Here is an 18,956-nt window from a genome sequence, read left to right on the forward strand (position 1 = left end):
TACCAAGAACTTGGCAATGAGCTCATGTGTCCTTTGTCACTACGTGTCTGATTCTTGTTACAGATTCTCTGATGCCTCAGTTCTCAAAGCTGTGGATCCGGAGCTGTGGCTATTGTCTGTCTGTAGTGGGAGAAAAGTAGAGAGAAAAGTAGGGAGAAAACTGCTTAGGAGAAAAGTAGATTCCGTGCTAGAAGCATGTGACTCCCATGCTCCACATCTTGTGTTATGGGTCACTCAAACATGCTCCCTGAGAAAGCTCTCAGGAACAGGGAAATCATCATTATTTCCTCATTCCTTATCTCTGGGAGAAAGAGAAGGGCCAGTCCCTTTTAGAGTCCCCCCTATCTTCCGAGTGCATCTCTGCTTTTGAAGTGCCAATAAGCTCCAACTGAACTCATCATCTCCCTTCTATCTTTAGCCACATCTCGTTCCTATTTTGGTGCTTTCCAAATTGGTGAAAGGCACCAACCTTATCGTGGTCGTTATCACTGACTCTTCCATCTCCTGACCAGACATTTTCTTCCATCAAATCACCAAATTTTGTTATTTCTTCCTCTATAATGGCCAGTTTTCTCTACCATCACCAACACTACTGCCACTAACAGAACTACTACTATTGCCTGGATCTGTGTCACAGATTTCTAGTGAGTCTTGCCCTTTAACCTTGCCCCTTCTCAGTCCTTCTCCTGGTTCAGTCATTTTCCAGCTCCACTTTCCTTAATTGCTCCCTACTGCCTTCAATAAAAAATGTCCAGTATTCTTAAATTGTCTTATAAGGCCTGTCGGATATGATGCCTCCTTACTTCAGTGACATTTTTATCATTCTTTCTTTTGCTACTCTTCCCTCCCCTCCACCAAAAAAAAAAAAAAAAAAAAAAAAAAAAAACAAAACCCTGTACATATTGGCACTACATCTTTCCATGCTCTCTCTTCCCTTCCAAGTCCTTGAATATGCTCTTCCCTTTGTCCTGAATACCCTTTCTCACTATGCTGTCTCCATTCTTTGACTAATTCCTATTCATCTTTTAAGTCTTGAGTTGAATGTCACTTCCTCAGAAAGCTTTCCCTGACCATGTAAATCCTGATTAGGCATTCTTCATAGATCCTGTGTCCACACCATATTCCCCCCACCATATAGCATTTAGCACATTTAGTCCACATGGCCCTTGTAACTGCATGTTTGCTTCTCTGTCTCTGTCACAGTCATTCATAAAGACAAGAAGCCAATCTTTTTCAGTGTTCAATTCTTTGTACCCAGAGTAGGTCTTCCTGAATACATAAATGAGTATAATGGAAGCAAACGTGAGAAAGTATTTAAAGGAGTGTCAACATGTCAGATGCATCTGAGAGAGCAAATGAGCTGAGAGCCAGAGAATGACCTTTGGCCCCATGTGAAAGTGGTTTGTGACTGTGATAAGAGCACTCTCCGAGATGTAACAGAGTAGAGTGGAGTGGAGTGTGTTGAAACTGCCTATGACGTTAGTACATGTAGACAGCAAATGTAGACAAGTTTACTGTGAGATGTGCCATGGTAAGAGGAAGACAGTGCTGCTGCAGGAGAGACAGGGCATGACTGCAGGGACATATTACGTGAATGATTAAAGACACTGCTTGTAAGAAAGTCACAATTGTCCTTAGGGTCACACAAAAGGCAGACCCAAAAGAAGGAATGCCTATTTTGGCAAAAGCTCATGAGCACATTTTGAATCTCAGATTCGGATAAAATGTGCTAGGACAAAGGAGTTAAAATTCCAGAAAACACTCAGGAAGTAAGTTTACAATGTTGCTTCACTGCTTTGTGCAGCAAGTAATAACTTCATTGGTAGCTTTTGTTGGCTTGTTGTGATAACCACATAAAGGAAAAGAGCTGTAAGTGAGATGCAGGGAATGTTTATGCTTTCGTTTATTATTCAATATGGACATCACAAGGGTATGAGGAGTCGCACAGCAAATAACCGTGTACTCACAACCTACCTTCAGGACTAACATTTTATTAAATGCAGCAGAAGACCTGGTACATCTTGAATTTAAAATGACTTTTATCCCAGTTGTACAGGTCTCCAGTTAAGGCACAGATTAATTTTTTAGCATGAAAAAAAAAAATGTTTCCACTATGGAAAACCAACCTGTTGAAGTTTATACAGAAAATATTTTCAGTAAACAAAGAAGAGTGCAGAGTTTCAGGAAGAAAGTGTGAGGGTCATGATGACAAAAGCAATGGAGGACCCACAGATGTGCCCCAGGCCCTCCTCACTGTCATCAATCATAAGCCTGTCCTATTCCACAGTTCCAACCACTAGGTCTTGGACCCCTGGGGGTAGCAGAATTTATTGTGAGGGGTCTGTAAATCCATATGCACATTCAGTATGACTAGACTAAATAAATAATATGTCACACACACACACACACACACACACACACACAGTACTATTTTTTAAATGTCTATAGGTGAGGTGATGAATAAAATATAAATTCACTTGGTTCACTGAATTAATAGAGCCTTTGATCATTATGTATTTTCTCAGTCTATAGACATTGAAAGTATAATGTCTAGCATGATACAGTCCTCATACTCAAAAGAGATTGGACTATTGCCATTGTTATTTACTAGAAAACATGTATAAAGCCACTGGATGATGAATTAAACAAGAGGCAAAACGTTTTCTTTAATGTTTCACTAATTATTTGCATTACCAAAGGTTTCCATAAACAAACTGTTGTATACACTCTTTGTCTTTGCAGGATGCCTTTATGCTAACACCCTCCTTAGTCCATACGTCACACAACAAACACCATCAGATCTTGGAAAATGAAATAGAGTATCTAAGGGGTGCCTGGGTGGCTCAGTTAGTTAAGTGTCTGACTTCCAATTTCGGCTAAGATCATGATCCCAGGGTTGAGGGATTGAGCCCCACATCAGGCTCTGCACTGACAGGGCACCCACCTGCTTGGGATTCTCTCTCTCTCTCTCTCTCTCTCTCTCTCTCTCTCTGCCCCTCCACTGCCCACACACCCTCTCTTTCTCAAGAAAGAAAAAGAAAAAAGCATCTAAGCATCAATCTTGTAGGAGTCTGAGTAGGGTTTCTCTCCCTCCTTTCAACACTTGGTAGTTCTCCCCTGGACGGGGTGATGGGCAGGGGTGGAGTGAGACCAGAAATCCCAGTTTTTTTCTTCTTGTCTTCTGCTTGACATGCTTTGAGTTCCCCTGGGGTGCTTCCATCCACATGTGGCCCATTTCTAATTTGTCTACCTATAATGAGTGCCGTTTTGTGCTTTATTCATGCAGAGGAACCCAAAGGCCCCTCGTGTGCTCTTATCTGCCTAGATACTCAGCATGCACCCTTAAGAGTGTCGATTTGTTTGGTAATCATTTATTTCCAATGTATTTGTCTCTTCTCACAAATAAGATAATAAACTGAAATATCTAAGCACATAATTTATATTTTATGTTGAATGGAATTGACTGTGGAGGAAAAGAAACTCTCACCCTTGTCTCAGTTCTCTCTCTCGCTAGTGTCTAAGTGAGCAATAGAAATGCTCTTTGATATTCAGACATGTTTTACAAAAACTCTTCACTGAAATGTTTTCCACAGTGAGACAGCACATAAGATGGCACATGACCCAACACCGTTACTCTGATTCCCATAATGAAAAGTTGATTTATTTATCAGTTTTCTTTCAATGTTTATGATCACATAAAAGAAGAAACCTTAATTTAGTGTTGGCGTATATTTAACACTTCTTACAGGTCCCCACCCTCCCTCCATTTTTCATTTATTTTTTAACAGAGAGAGTGTCTAGGTCTCACATTCAGAGCCTTTAGCACAAGGTAGCAATGTTTACATAAGTTTTAAAGCATTTTTTTTATTCATTGTATATATATCGTGTAGCTTCCATCTATTTAAGGCAAACAGTAGATTCTTTATCCATGTACAGTAGTGATATAATCTTGTAAAATAATAGAGTCCGGTTAAAGAAAAATATTACATAGATACCGATTTGATAGTACAGCTGAAACCATGTGAGTTACTTAAGAATGAAGTTTGGGAACTCCTGCTTTATTATAAAGCAAATAGATTATTGGGAAACATGAAATAATAACCTGTGAGCACTAAATATTTTATCAAGGCAGAAAAGCTAGTCATCACACAACATTGTAAATAAGAGGTTAATGTTATGGCCATACAGAAGTGAGTAGGCATGTGTGAGTTAGAGTTTTGACTTGACATTTTCCACCATACACTATTATATGTGGTTACCAATAGCATTGGCTTCAACATCTTTGAATGTGAAGAAGAATGTGAAAAAAATAAATTTGGTTGTTTTTAACCTGGACGTTTATCATTTTTCTGATGCACAGTGTCACAGAATCCATTAATAAAAGGGGTTAAAGATTACGCCCTGAGAGGCTGGCAAAACAGTTCTCAAGTGCATTACTCAGCTCGAGGCAGACGTCACAAGGGGAACTGGCTGTCGTTTTAAAGCTAGTGGGTGTAAAACTTGCTGTTTCTTTCTATTTGTCTGTGAGATAATTCTGGCTCTCCCTTTCCCTCCAGGACATGGCTGCCAAAAAGAATTAATCCCATACCTACCCCATTCATGATGACCTCGGAAACAGGAGAAGCAAACGTTTCTTACTGTTAACCAGAAGCATTTCCCCCAAATGACTGCAAATAGCACAAATGTCTGTTCCATTGATAGATAATTCCAGTGACACTTTTTTTTTTTTTTTTTTTTTTTCAGCCAAGTAGAGATAGCGTCACAGCAGGATAAAGTGGGCTGGAGTCACTAACTTTGACGTTCCAATCCTGGATCTCCCACTGCCTAACTCTCTTCTCTCAAGCCAGCCACTTAACCTCTCTTTTGAAGTCAGCTTCCTCACAAATGAGACCAGCTCACGTGTACTTCTTGTCTAAGCACCAGATAAGGCAGATAATGTACAGAGGCAGTAGCCACAGCTTAATCCACAATGTAAAAGTGCTTTCCGGAAGGGCTTTTCCCCCACCCCAGGATTTCTTAAATTACTAAACTTCATATGCTGTCCACCAGTGTCAAAGGCAACAGCCAAATAAAAGGCCCGTCCTTGTACTAAAGACCAGGCCTTTCCCTGGTTATGGACTTATTTTAATCATGAACCTTGATATACTTGTAGAAAAAGTTGACTTGTTTTTCTTCATATCTCCCTGTTGGTGGATATCGTTTAATGGGAAATTTTTCAGTTTTTTATATGCTTTTAGTTGTATTTTGCATGTATGTATTTTTAGTTTTTTAGTTTTCTGATTTTCCAGGTATCTACAGAAGACTCAAAATATCCACCTTACTTTCCAGAGAAATAGTTTTTATAAAACAGAGATGCCATTTGTTATCCATAAAACATGCTCTTTTTTTGACATCTCCTGTAATATAGAGAAGACATATTCGTGTATTTACTTGGGCTGAGAAAAGATAGCAAAATTTAGTCTTGGATATGTATAGATAACACTGTTATCTATTGCCTCCACCATTACCAAAGAACTGGGTTCAGTTAGAATAGGTATTTGCTGAACAGTGAGGAATACTAAGAGATATCTTGTGTGGGCAAATTAGTTTGTATACTTGACCCAAGCAGTTAGCACAGAGCAAAAGGGACCCAGTTTTCTGGAACCCTGTATCATATATTGTTGACTCCTGCTAGTTATTTCTTCTATGCAGACTCTCATGAACTAAAAAAAGCAAATTGACTTCCAAAAGTTAACCTATGCATGAATAAAATCACAACATACACAGAATGTTTTAGTCCTTCTGAATTCTTTGATGTTCCATCTCTAATAAGGAACTAACTAGATTAAATTTAAATTCTTCAGATATGAAGTAAAACATGTATTCAATATGTTTTACAACTTTTGAGACTGTAGAGATAAATGATTATTTTGTAAAGTGGCTTTTGAACCTTACCTTGATTCTGAGGGTTCAAAGGAACAAATTATGGTTGAGAAGACTGATAAGAACCAATATGTGTTGAAGATTGAAAAGCCTCAGGGACATTTTTTTGTGTCTGATTTGACCAAATCTGTTGACCATTTTAGCTTTTCATCCATCTCATTAGAAATAGTTTTCAACAGGGGCACCTGGGTGGCTCAGTCAGTTAAGCATCCAACTTCAGCTCAGGTCATGATCTTGGGGTTTGTGGGTTCGAGCCCCGCATCAGGCTATGTGCTGACAGCTCAGAGCCTGGAGCCTGCTTCACATTTCGTGTCTCCTCCTCTCTCTGCCCCTCCCATGCTCATGCTCTGTCTCTCAATAAGAAACAAACGTTAAAAAGAAATAAAAAAAAAATAGTTTTCAACAAAGATAAGCATTACGCAAATTACAAGTGGTGTATTATGTGCGTGATTAGGTTTTCCATTTTTCTTTCTTTGAAGCTTTAAAAAAAAATCTTTTGGTGGTTATTATAATGGAAGTCCACTTTCATACTGGATTTCCTTCATTTCTCTTTAACCATGATTCTGAGCTGAATCTCCACCAAGGGGGAAGTAGCATTGGTGCTAATCCCAACTTGGCAGAATTATTGGGTTCCACCCCAACAGTCACCAAAACATTTGGGTTTAGTCAGAATACCAATTCATCACTTCATAAAACCAAAGCTCTTCTCCATCCCACAGTAACCTGTTCATAGACCGTAGGGAGAGTGAGAGAGATGTGAATAGACTCACTGAATAATAGGGCCTGGCCCTCTCAGACGTCAAAAGAGATCTGAGAACCTTCCATTTCTTAAGGCTCCTGGAGTATTAAAACAAGAAGAGAAGAGGAAAAACGCCAGAACAGCATAGAAATAAAGTGTAGCACATTTTAAGTGCTTAAAATCATGCTTTAAACACATGAAATATAAAATAACCTTTCTGGAAGACAAGATCAAATGGCCAGATTTGAGGCTGTTTGTGATTATAACAGCCCTAGCTAAATGGTTTTACTAAAGACACCTAGCTCACAATCATCATAGCTCCTGCTCAGGGCTGAATGGAAGTTCCAGGATCATTTAGCCTCATTTGATAGATATAGATTAAAAAAACTGAGGCCAAAGAGTGCAAATTATGTGCTTTAGAGTGCAGTCAATTAGTTGGTGAAAAAGCAGATCTCTGTATACTCTCTGTGCAAATGGAAGGCACAGAGGAGGTCTTGAGTGGGCGAAATGACTACTAGCAGTTGATAAGGTGATGAGTATCAAAAGCAATATTGCAGGGAAAGTAATTGTTGGGCAAAGCCACCATAAAATGGACTGAGTCATGGCCAGATGTGGCCAGATGTGGCTAATCAAGACTCCTGATTGACATTTCTGCATGATTTCAGTGAGGGCTGCATTTATGACACTACTTCATAAGGCGAAATTGGAGATTCCTTATTTCCAATATCCTTATTCTGTGGTTAGTTCTCTAGTTGGAAATCTGTGTGAGATCCTCATGGAGACGGGTGTTAACTTCTCCCATTGAATTTCTAAGCTAGGAAGCTGGGACTCTTAGGAGTCGATTTTGACTCAGTCTTTTGTGAGACACTCTCATCTTTGAGTCATGCTTTAATAATTTGGATCTCAGCAATGACTTTATTTATCTTGGGGAATTTTACTTTTCTGGACAACCAGAATAATTCCTCTTTTAGATATCAGAAGCAGACACTGGAAAAGCTGCTTTCTGTGTCGTTTTCATACTGTTAGGATTCTGGGCTCCTTAGTAACTTGGCCAACTGTCTTGAATCAAATGTTAGGCGAGTGCTATTGGCTCTATCTCCTCATAGATCATTTCCAGCTGTTAGAACAACACAAATATGAAATCTTCTGAGCCAGGAAAACTTGAAGTTTTCATTAGATCCCCATACAAAGATTAGATGCAATGATTAAAAAGAAGTATCAATCCCCTGTGTTTGGAGGGTGCTGGGGTATGGATAGCATCACACTGTTAGTGGAAATATAATTTGTTAGAAACATTCCAGTAGGCAATTTGACAATATGTATCAAAAGCCTCAAAATGTATATATTCTCCAATTCAAGATGGCAGACTGACCACATGCATTGGCCTCTCATTACTTCCAAAACCTTATTTACTGAATTAAAAGTATAGAAAGGTAGAATAAAATCTCCCTTATACCTGTATCTCTCAAGTTCAGTAAGGAAAATGGAACCAATTAGCTCAATAGAGAGAGCTCAATGTAGGCACCTATTTCTGAAAGGGTAGGAACATCTAAAAAGCCAGATGGATTTGCAACATCAGGGGCTACTGCCTCCAGTGGACTGGAGGGACCAAAGAAAAAATTAGTATTGCTAGAGCTCAAGGCCCTTCATGGTGAGAGGTTGAACCATGAGAACGGGGCTGCCTAGAGTCAGGAGGTGTTGGACAAAAAAGAAGAAACCACTTCTAGAGATGCTTCCAACGGCAGAGAAGGGAGAAATATATTGCCTTCTTCCTTCTTCTCTCTCCAATGTCCTACCAGTGCTTCCCACTGGCTGAACCTCCATGGAAGCCAGTTGGCATGGAAATGTCATTTACAGGAGCTGGTCACTGCTCTGTGATCGAGAACAGAGCAGGGAAATGTTGAGTAATGACTAAAAGTAAAAAAGCAACTGCCTGGAACAACAGACAAGAGAGAATGGGAAGTGTGTATGTCACTAAAGATTGAGCTATTTAATAAATTACTGGGATACAAAAAGTAGATGAGAGCCATTAGAAGAAAAGGGCAGAGCAATTGCCAGCCTAGAATACACTTTGACAGCTCTGTAAAGGAAGAAAGCTAATCTGCCCTGTGGAACCCCTGACATGCCTTCGGTATAGAGTCAGCAGACACAACAGAGGGGAGAGTGAAAGATGGAGCTAAACAGAGAGAGATTCCTCAAAGGTCTGAGTGTATCCAGAATTCTTCAGTCAGCACCCTATCTCCAACATACATAAACACAGTAAGCAGGCAGTTGGCATTATACTCCCAGTCAAAATATATGGTGACTCCTTTCTAAAGTAATTGGGCAAACTGGGAAAAGATAACATTTCTACATTTGCTGATGCCTCAGAGGGAAGCCATTATCATTTCGGCACTGTGCAGGCACTCAGCCTGGGAGCCAGTTACCACTCCCATTGCTCCTCAGTTTACTGGCCCACACTGCCTGGCGCAACCCAGGAAGCAATTTCAGAAGAAGGGGAGAGGCCTGCTAGGAGAACAGTCTTCTGCCACTACAAAAGCAGAATATCTATTCCATCTACCCAGGCCTGCTTTCTTAATAACACAGAGAAGCCACTAGAATATGAGGAGAACTAGCAGTATAAAAAGAAAAGTACGAAATTCTAAAAAACAAACAAATAAACAAACAAACAAAAAACAATCTTTGAGGAAGTTGAAATGATTCAGGGAACAAAAAAATCATCCTTAGAAATATTTGCAAAAAGGTTCAAGAAAATACTACCTCTATAAAACAAATAGGAGAATGAGAGAATGAGAAAGCACTCTTAGAGATTTAAAATATAATTGCCAAAATAAAAAATTTAGTAGAAATACTAAAAAACAACAAAATCAAAGAAATCTCTCCGAACATTAATCAAAGAGCAAAAGATGGAAAATATGAGAATGAACTCAGAGGACCTATATTCAACTAATAAAAACCTCAGAAAGAGAGAAAGAGGCAAAGTGTTTAAATTATTCAACCAGATAGTAAAAAGATACGTGCCAGAGCTAAAGAAGGGTAAGACTCTTTGGTTTACAATGGCTCACCGAGTGTCCAACCCAATGAATGGAAGCAGACCCCCCACCTGGACACATTGTATGGGAAGTATCAGAACAACATAATTAAAAAGAAAACCTTACAAGCCTCTAGGAAGAAAAAAAGCCACAATTCACAAAGGAGAGAGACTCAGACTGATACATTTAAAGTTCTGAGGTAAAACTTTTTACCCAGAATTTTCTATATTTGAAATATATATATTTGAAACTGCATTTCAAAAATACAAGGACTTAGTACATTTATCACCTATGTGTCATCTCTCATGAAGCTACTTGAGTGTCCTCAGCATAGAAGATCAGTAACCAAGGAAGGCAGGAACAGTAGTTCTGACCCAGGAAAGGGATAAAGGGATGTTCTAGGTTGCCACAGGCCTCAGAGCCACCGGCCCTGAGGAGAATGAGACAGTACACCCCAGGGGGAGACTTCAGGGACAGTCTGTGCCTTACGGAATAACTAATATGGCTTAGAATGTGGAAAAAATAAAGGGCAAATAGCAAAAGGGATGGGAGTAGGAAGTAATAAAAATTCCAGAGGAAAGGTTATACTACACACTCTTGATCAAAATGTGACAAAAACTAATGCCTTGATTTTAAGGAATCCATAGACCTTCATTCTAGAAACAAAATTCTTTGGGTGGCTTAGATTTCTGTACAAGGGCCCATGGAAAAAGCACTGAAAGCCTAGTGCATCAATTGGCATGGTGTATATCTGTTTTTGTATTAAAGAATTAACACTGGCAAATCAGTTGGTTGGATTTCTATTAAGAGACAACCTAATGACATAACATGAAAGGTTTGTTTGTATCTGCTGTTCTCAGCAGAGAACAGAAATATTGGCTACTTGGACTACATGTCAAAGCAAAACTAACAAAAGATGGCACAAAAACTTTCTGGGGGGAAATACGGAAACAAAATGGAAGACTTTCTCAAGTTTTAAGGGGTGGTCAAGACCAAGAAACACGGTCAAAATTGGGAAAAAATGAGAATTTAGTTTTATAACCTAAAAGGAACCAATAGTAAAACTAAAAGTAATATAATAAATATTCAGGTGGAAGGAGATAATGAAAATGAGCAAATCCCTGTCTTCATCTTGAGGAGTCACTACATATTGTCTAAAGTAGTTGGATAGAAGAGTACATGTATTAATCTAGATCCTTTATACACAAAAATGAGGTATTAACGTCACCTGTTGGAAAAACCCGGTCTCAGCCCGCCCCTTCCCCCGACCCTGCCAACTGCAGAACTCCTGAAATGGGATCTGCATTTTAACAAGATCCATCAGTGTTTCATCTGCACGTTAAATTTGAATAGCACTCCTTTAAAACAGTACTTCTTAATTTTGGCCATGCATTATTAGAATTGCCTGCAAAACTTTTAAAAATACATCATTTAGAAAGGGGCAAAGCCCAGGCCCCCACTTTAAGAGATGACGCTTTAAAAGGGATGGTGTACAGAAATCAGTATTTCTTCTTAACAGCTTCTGAGGTAGTTCCAATGTGTAGTCATGGTTGAGAACCAGTGATCTAGAAGAACTATGGTAAGTGACAAAGAGAATGAAGACAAAAATATTTTAATTTTGTTTCTGGATCTATCAGGGCATTGGGCTGAGGATGAGGAAGCATGGAAAAGACTTGTTTTAAATGAATAAACAAACAAACAAAAAGCAGAATCAGACCTATAAATACAGAGAACAAACTGATGGCTGCCAGAGGGAAGGAACGTGAGAGGTTGGGCAAAATGGGTGAAGGGAAGAGGGAGACACAGGCTTCCAGTTATGAGATGGGTAGGTCGAGGAGTACAAGCACAGCATAAGGAATACAGTCAATGATATTGTAATAGTGATGTAATGGGACAGATGGTGGCTACACATATTGTGAGCGGAGCATAATATATAAACTTCTCTGGGGGCGCCTGGGTGGCGCAGTCGGTTAAGCGTCCGACTTCAGCCAGGTCACAATCTTGCCGTCCGTGAGTTCGAGCCCCGCGTAGGGCTCTGGGCTGATGGCTCAGAGCCTGGAGCCTGTTTCCGATTCTGTGTCTCCCTCTCTCTCTGCCCCTCCCCCGTTCATGCTCTGTCTCTCTCTGTTCCAAAAATAAATAAACGTTGAAAAAAAAAAAAAAAAACTTCTCTGAATCACTACATTGTACACTGGAAACTAACATAACACTGTGTGTCAACTATACTCAAAAAGAAAAGAAAAAACATTTTTTAATAAGAAATGTTACAATATTTGATCTGTATCTTGCACATGTGTTACTTGAAATATAGGTTTCTTTTTAAGCATATAGCCTTCCGCTCAGAAATTCTACTTACAGGAATGTTTTTAAGAAAATAATTGATATATTACACAAATACTCATGTTCATAATTTTAAGAATTATAAACAATGTAAGTGTTCACTTAAAAAAGTGATACCTGCACAACCATGTTTTTCACAACATTATTCACAATAGCCAAGACAGAGAAGCAACCCAAATGTCCATTGGTGAATGAACAGATAAACATAATGGGATGTATGCAGACAATTGTATTTTATTCAGCCTTAAAAGGGAAAGAAACTGTCCCATGCTATGACATGGATGAATCTTGGAGATATCATGCTAAGTAAAATGAGCCATTCACAAAGAGACAAAGATTGCACGATTCACTTGTATAAGGTATCTAAAATATTTAAACTCATAGAGCAGAATGGTAGTTACCAGGGGCTGAGGGAGAGCTGTTGTTTAATGGATTTAGAGTTTCAGTTCTATAAGGTGAAAAAGTGCTAGAGATTGGTTTGAGAACAATGTGAATAAAGTCAACACTGCTGAACCGTATACTTAAGATGGTAAATTTTATGTGTTTTTTACCCCAATAATTTTTAAAAAGTATGTATTTTGTTAAACAACTCTGTGTATGTTTGAATGTATAGTAAAAATTGTAGTAGATTATGCAACAAAGTGGTTGTATGGGGGCGCCTGGGTGGCTCAGTCGGTTGGGCGGCCGACTTCGGCTCAGGTCATGATCTCGCGGTCCGTGAGTTCGAGCCCCGCGTCGGGCTCTGTGCTGACAGCTCAGAGCCTGGAGCCTGTTTCAGATTCTGTGTCTCCCTCTCGCTGACCCTCCCCTGTTCATGCTCTGTCTCTCTCTGTCTCAAAAATAAATAAAACGTTAAAAAAAATTAAAAAAAAAAGTGGTTGTATGGCTTGCAAAGCTACAATGAGACTGCTTCTCTTCACTTTCTAGATTCTTTGCTATTTTAAGAGTAAGCACAAAGTATTGTTATAATTAAGGGGAAAAAGAAGAAGCTGTTTCCACTTTGAACAATATAAAACCAAACTTTCATTGGAGTTTACAATGACTGAATGACTCATATACTGCTCTCCCTTATTTGCCAAAGAAGCAATTACATTCTCCTGAGGAATTCAAGGCTTCACATCCCTTTAGGAAATGGTTGTGTAGTGTCTGGATCTTCTGGGACTTCTGAATATTCTCTCTAGTCTTGGGGAAAAGAAGCAAAAACTAAGTAGCCCTTTTACACATGAAGCAGAAAAACTGGTTAACGTCATAGAACAGATTTTGTCTGATGAATTCCTTTAGCTTCAAGGAATAGTAAAGCAGAGCGGACATTGGGGAAAATGAGAGGAGGAAGGGCATGGAGGAGTTAATTGCTCTGGACAGAACTGCCCAGCCCAAGTGTATGTTGACATTTTAGCTCTGTGTTACCACTGTTTTCTCTTGACCCTCTCTGGGTATCCTGAGTCACAGTGACAAAAATGTGGGTCATTACATCACAACTGTTTTACGATTATTTGTGTTTGCACGTTTGACACTTGTGGTCCATTGCTAATGCTATATTGTGCTGAGACGGCGTCATTAACCATTTTTCTTTTAATTTCAAAGCCTGGCCTAATGAAATATCTATAAAAGTGAAAAAAAAAGAGTTAAACCAGAAGATCTTTAAGATTATTAAAACCAAATGTTCAAAAAAGGAGTTTCACTGTTAATGTCAAAATATCTCTGTGGCTCTGTAAAGCTTTTAGATTCTACCAGATACTTAAGTCCATCAATAAGCTAATGTACATTGCGATCAGCAAATCCATGGATCATGCTTGTGTGGGAATTCTTTTGTGTTATCTAACTCTTCTAATAAGAATGGCTCCATACATCCATGTTGAGTGCTTTTTAACCTCACAAAAGTTAGATGGCATGGCAATAATCTTGGCCATCAAGGGTCTAAAAAACACAAAAGTTATTAAAGGTATCACAGAATGAACAGACCAGTTCTTCATTCTGTTCAGCAGAGCACCAAAGAATTTAACAAATCTTATCTTTAATCTAATGTTGGAATTGTGATCCTGGACTATTTCTCTCCTTGTTATTAGGCCTGAGTGGAGAACTTTGGTTTGTCATCATTTTTTTATGGAATAATCCTGAAATACCACATTCCTGGTCCCTCTTTTCCTTTCTGTAATCAGTCATTCCTCAATTTAGAATACATCTTCTATCCTTTGAAGAGAATGAAAATATTCGGTGAAGATAAAATAGTTTAATAATTTAGTAATGTTTTTACACTATAAGTGACCCAAGTTTTTACCTACTCACATAATCTTTTATGACACTGGTTGTTAATATTTTAGAGTCAGGCAAAAGGACAATTTACAAAACTTAATGAGAGAAAGAGAGGGAAAGAAAGGAGGGAAAGAAGAAGGAAGAAAGAAGAAATGAAGGCAAACAATCATAGAGCTAACTTTTCAGATAAGTTCAATATAGGCAATGGTTCAGACAATTCAATTGAGTGTCTACCCCAAACCCAATTGGAATGAATGTTCAGATCTATAAAATAAAAATATAATACAGGTAAACATAGCCTCAAGTTGTTTTATATAATCTGTAAGGATGTTTTTCCTAAATCATAGAGGTAAAGTGTTGCTTCAGTTTTTCAAACTGATACTATAATTTTTAAATAATTCCACGCAAAGGAAAACTAAACGCACTTTCTCATTGCCTCCAGTATAATTTGGGTAGCAAGCCACACAAAATTTTTGAGTGGATTTGTGCTGAGTTAGAAAACATTCTCAATATCTGGGTCTTTAAAAATTATGCTAAGCTTGCAAGTCCAGAGCAGATCAAGAACAAGAACTGTCTTAGGACGTTTGTTGGTTTTTCTATAGTTTATATGTAGCCAGCTGGTTTCTGACCTCTTTGTGTAAATATCCAGCTTTTCACATAATCAGATTCCATATTACCTTGTTATGACATCATTCTGGTCAGACTTTGATCCCTTACTAACTTTTCCAAACCATACACATAGACTTAAATAACGATAAGAAGATTACTACTACTTATCCACAAAATACCACTGCTTGGTGGTGGTTAAAAAAAACAAAAAAAAGCATACACCTATATGCATACATGTAAATACACGTCTTTATACGTTTTTATATGTGTAGATATATATATGCATAATAATGAATGACCTACAGAAGGGTTAGAAATACACCAAAAAGAAAAGTATATTTTATTTGATACTAAATTATTGAATTTTCAAATTGTGTATTGCTAATGATAGACACATTTAAGCGTCCTCTTTCTGCAGTTGTTACCAGTTGATACTTTTTTTCAACTTGTATTTTAAAAGCAGGTGAATTGAAATGTAGAATTTGAGACCTTGTTATGTATTATTTTTTTCCATGGATAGATGAAAATAAAGGTTAAGCTGTATTCTTTGCTGATCTGGAAGCCTGGGTATAAAAGACGCAACGATCTTGTAAATTACCCAGAAATGCCTTCTTTAGTGTCTGATCAAGATAAATGACACAAGGCAGCTGTAAAAAGAATTCCCACTAGCCACTGACCCATAAACAGTGGTGTCATTTTTCTTTTTTAGAAAAGTATCAAAATCAATTTAAAATAACACCAAATCTTTAGAGTTATAATTAAGTGTCCTAAATTATGCTTCATAGGATATTATTTTAACTAATATTATTTTTTTAAGTTAAAATACATTAAAACACTGATTGCTAGAGAACTTTGATGTCTGTGAAATATGAATCATTTTTCTGTGGGCCCACTGAATTCCCATTACCTAGAACAGTGCCTGGTACATAGTAAGTGGTCAGTAAATATGGTTGAATGAATGAATTAAAGAAATAATAATATATTAAGATAATAACAATAATATATTAACTCATGTGGAAATTTGGATAATAAAAGTGATGCCAGTCACACACAAAAGACAAAGGTACAGAACTAATAGATACATTGGTAATGAATATTTATTGACCATTTTTTTATGTGTTAGGCATTCTACTAAGTGCTTTGCATGCATTTTCTTATATAATGATCTAAATAGTCTTATAGAAAATAGTGATTAGGCTATCTCACATGAGAAACCATGGCCCAGAAAACAGTAATGCCTTCAAGGTTACAGCTAATAAATGATGGTGCCTAAGTTAAAATTCACATCATCTTGGCCCAGAATATACATATTTTAACCTGTCTCTCAATGTACTGTGTTTTCATGCTGACTTTATGGTCCCTATGATCGTTGATAGACTGTAGCTACAAAGAAAAGAAAAACTATAAAGCTTATGCACAGCCGAGGAAACAATCAACAAAACTAAAAGGCAACCAATGGAATGGGAAAAGATATTTCCAAATGACATATCAGACAAAGGGCTAGTATCCAAAATCTATAAAGAGCTCACCAAACTCCACACCCAAAAACCAAATAATCCAGTGAAGAAATGGGCAGAAAACATGAATAGACACTTCTCTAAAGAAGACATCCGGATGGCCAACAGGCACATGAAAAGATGTTCAGCGTCGCTCCTTATCAGGGAAATACAAATCAAAACCACACTCAGGTATCACCTCACGCCAGTCAGAGTGGCCAAAATGAACAAATCGGGAGACTATAGATGCTGGAGAGGATGTGGAGAAACGGGAACCCTCTTGCACTGTTGGTGGGAATGCAAATTGGTGCAGCCACTCTGGAAAACAGTGTGGAGGTTCCTCAAAAAATTAAAAATAGACCTACCCTATGACCCAGCAGAAGCGCTGCTAGGAACTTACCCAAGGGATACAGGAATACTGATGCCTAGGGGCACTTGTACCCCAATGTTTATAGCAGCACTCTCAACAATAGCCAAATTATGGAAAGAGCCTAAATGTCCATCAACTGATGAATGGATAAAGAAATTGTGGTTTATATACACAATGGAATACTACGTGGCAATGAGAAAGAATGAAATATGGCCCTTTGTAGCAACATGGATGGAACTGGAGAGTGTGATGCTAAGTGATACAAGCCATACAGAGAAAGACAGATACCATATGGTTTCACTCTTATGTGGATCCTGAGAAACTTAACAGGAACCCATGGGGGAGGGGGAGGAAAAAAGAAAAAAAAAAAAAAAGAGGTTAGAGTGGGAGAGAGCCAAAGCATAAGAGACTGTTAAAAACTGAGAACAAACTGAGGGTTGATGGGGGATGGGAGGGAGGAGAGGGTGGGTGATGGGTATTGAGGAGGGCACCTTTTGGGATGAGCACTGGGTGTTGTATGGAAATCAATTTGACAATAAATTTCATATATTGAAAAAGAAAAAAGAAAAACTATGCTTTACTAATTCTAGAAGAATTAAGGCTCTCATGATATATTGGGTTTTATATCAACAGATTAAATATTTTTATTATGTACAAATTTAAAAATCCATTACAGTACATAGGAATTTTTCCTGCAAACACATTTGCACAAATGGGAAAAGAAGTTCCTGTAAGGATTTAACTGTTGCATTTTTTGCATAATGGTAAAAAACTGGCAACAGCCTCAGGGCAACTTGGTTAGACGTTAAGCCAATTATGAATGTGTAGTGGATGGCTACACAGTTATTAAAAAGATTGACAAATGGCATTCCAAGGTTGAAAAAAAATAGCAAACTGTTCATGAGTACCGCAGATTGTGGAATCAAGTAGATCTGCTTTCATCCTAGCTCATGCCCACTTACCAGATATGACCCTAGGCAGTTACTTAGCCTTTGTGGGCCTAATTCTCCTCATCTGTACAATGTGGATACTAATAGTATATATACCACAGGAGTTGTAAACAGTATTGGTAAAGGAGATGTAGGGCAGGGGAAGCTTATATGCAGCTTCAGCCTAAGTTTTTTTGTCTTGGTGTCATAGTGTTTTAAGTATCTGGATTCACATAAGTAGGCAATTACCAATGGCAGTGGCAAAGAAAGTTGGCCAAATTGCTGGCCAGAGTGACAACATTTTCAGATTCTTTTTTTTTTTTAATTTTTTTAAGTTTATTTATTTTTCACAGAGAGAGAAAGAGAGAAACAGAGCATGACTGGGGGAGGGGCAGAGAGAAGGAGACAAAGAATTTGAAGCAGGCTCCAGGTTCTGAGCTGTCAGCACAGAGCCCGACGTGGGGCTCCAACTCACAAACCATGAGATCATGACCTGAGCTGAGGTCGGACTCTTAACCGACTGAGCCACCCAGACACCCCTGTTTCTGGTTTTTCTATCCTGTTTCATTGATCCATGTGTCTATTTTTGTGCCAGTACCATACTGTTTTGATTACTACAGCCTTGTAGTATAACTTGAAATCTCGAATTGTGATGCCTCCAACTTTATTTTTCTTTAAAAAAAATTTTTTTTTTAATGTTTTACTTATTTTTGAGACAGAGAGAGACAGAATGTGAGCAGGGGAGGGGCAGAGAGAGATCAAGACAAAGAATCCAAAGCAGGCTCCAGGCTTTGAGCTGTCAGCACAGAGCCCGACTCGGGGCTCGAACTCAATGACCGCGAGATCATGACCTGAGCTGAAGTCGGACACTCAAATGACTGAGCCTCCCAGGCACCCCCAGATTCCTTTTTTAAAAGACTGTTTCTGATAGAAATTTTAGATGCCACAAACTGTATCCCTTTCAATGACCAGTCTAATTCTACTTTATATGGCATATTCAGTGGATCTTCAATCAGATTCTTTTGTTGAATGAGGAAATGTTCATCAAATTTTGTTTCTCAGGGCAGAGAGAGATGACTGACCATGCTTTTCCCCTTGAAATCATTAATGTGTTAATTACACATCACTAAGTAAAGGAAGAGAGACAAACATTTCGGGCACAAGATCAGCTCTCTGCATCTAACCCTTAAACTCCATTCTCAGTTGAAGCTTTCTCCCTGACATTACAGTGAAAACAGTCATAGTTTGGCCAATAGAATTGTCAAC

General features: G+C 38.3%; 1 protein-coding gene across 4 annotated transcripts in view; it reads left to right on the forward strand.

The window, feature by feature from the left end:
* XRCC4 (X-ray repair cross complementing 4) overlaps nucleotides 1-18,956 on the forward strand; it is a 316,828-nt gene that overhangs the window by 243,933 nt on the left and 53,939 nt on the right. For 2 of the 4 annotated variants that reach the window (XR_006716992.1, XM_045497200.1), the window contains one exon: nucleotides 4,557-10,341. The exons of 1 other annotated variant lie outside the window; for it this stretch is intronic. The gene's annotated coding sequence lies outside the window, so the exon portion shown is untranslated. Of the gene's footprint in view, nucleotides 1-4,556; nucleotides 10,342-18,956 lie in introns of those variants that run through there. One more of the 4 variants, XM_045497214.1, reaches the window with a different exon arrangement.

This window comes from Leopardus geoffroyi, chromosome A1 (genome assembly GCF_018350155.1).
Source record: "Leopardus geoffroyi isolate Oge1 chromosome A1, O.geoffroyi_Oge1_pat1.0, whole genome shotgun sequence".
NCBI classification, from domain to species: Eukaryota; Metazoa; Chordata; class Mammalia; order Carnivora; family Felidae; genus Leopardus; species Leopardus geoffroyi.